Raw genomic sequence first — 1,561 nt, forward strand, 5'->3', positions numbered from 1 at the left:
CCTTACCCCCTCCCTCTTTTCCTTCCTTCCTCCCTCCCTTCTTCCTCCCTCCATCCCTCCCTTCTTACTTCCCTGCCTCCCTTCTTCCTTTCTTTCCTCCCTTTTTCCTTTCCTTCCTCCCTCCTTTCTTTCCTCCCTTTTTCCTTTCCTTCCTCCCTCCTTTCTTTCCTCCTTCCCTCCTTTCTTTCCTTCCTCCCTCCTTCTTCCCTCCCTTCCTGCCTTTCTCTGTTTCTTTCTATAGCAGAAACCACTCAGACTGCATCCTCTCCCTCTGACTCTCCACAATCACCAACGGCAAATAGCAGTTGCAGGAAAGCAGCGCCAAGAGCCAGCTTCACAGTCAGGAGAGAACCCTGCTCCTCTTCCTCATGTTTCTGGTGCTCTACACATTCAGAAAAACTTCCCTAGTGACAAACTATAGAAATGATCCCTGAAAATATAATCGTCATTTTACATTTCTTAATGCTGGGCTCCCCAGTCCAAGGAAACAGCCCACACAGTAGGCCCCACAGAAACAGGGGGCAAGCCAGCATTACCTCCTGAGCTCCACCTCCTGTCAGATCAGCGGGGCATTAGATTTTCATAGGAGCAGGAACCCTATTGTGAACTGCACATGCAAGGGTTCTAGGTTGCCTGATTCTTATGGAAATCTAATGCCTGATGACCCTAAGTGGAACAGTTTCATCCCAAAACCATCCCCCTACCCCTACTCTGTGGAAAAACTGTCTTTCAGGAAACTTGTCCCTGGTGCCAAAAAGGTTGGGGATGCTGCCTTAATAAAAGTTTTTTAATCTGACTAGCCCCAGTCACATTTGCATTCGGTGAGAATGTAAATAGACTTCACGTAAAGAAATGGTTCTGTTTTTTAATCTGCAGGACATCTCAGAACTTTTATTTTGCTGATGTATGGTGCAAGTCTCTCAATACTACATTTTCCAAACTTAGTGGTTGTAACATCTTTTTTTACAGAGCATCTCTGCTGCTGTAGACAAGGTTGTAAACTAGTCAGATTTCTCTTTACCTTCCTCCACTTTATTTCTTTATCTCTTCCCTTTGATTCCTTACCTGAACCATCTTGTATGAAAATAAGTATGAGAAATATAGGTTTCTATTAATTAATATCTTATTCATCTATTATTGTGAACTCAGGCATCAGCTCTATAGAAAGTCAGAATGTATTTCTTGGGAGGAATGGGGTCGATTGCACTCCAAAATGGCCTATGCTTCTTTGTTCTTCCGTGTGTGTCTATTTCTGTCTCCAACTAGATCAGAAGACCCTGGAGAACTGAGTATAAGTTAACATTTTTTGAATGAAATTAAACACTGATTTTCATATTCAATGAATTCAATTGATGTTATAGGTCTAAAACTTACCAAGCATTCCCACCAAAAAGAAAATTTGTCAATAACTTTGGAAAATAGTCTTAAAATGTAAGACTTTAGCATTTGCTGTTTGCTATCCATGGGATAATCCTCCTAGAGAGTGCTTATCACTACATCATGTATGTATGTGTTGATCTCGCTCTCTTCTCTCTCTCTCTCTCTTTCTCTATCTACAGGC

At 42.0% G+C, this 1,561-nt stretch overlaps 1 pseudogene; it reads right to left on the reverse strand.

Moving 5' to 3' along the window:
- Nucleotides 1-246: 246 nt before the first annotated feature.
- On the reverse strand, nt 247-446 carry LOC112633926 (annotated as a pseudogene).
- Nucleotides 447-1,561: the final 1,115 nt, after the last annotated feature.

Source organism: Theropithecus gelada, chromosome 10 (genome assembly GCF_003255815.1).
Source record: "Theropithecus gelada isolate Dixy chromosome 10, Tgel_1.0, whole genome shotgun sequence".
NCBI lineage: Eukaryota > Metazoa > Chordata > Mammalia > Primates > Cercopithecidae > Theropithecus > Theropithecus gelada.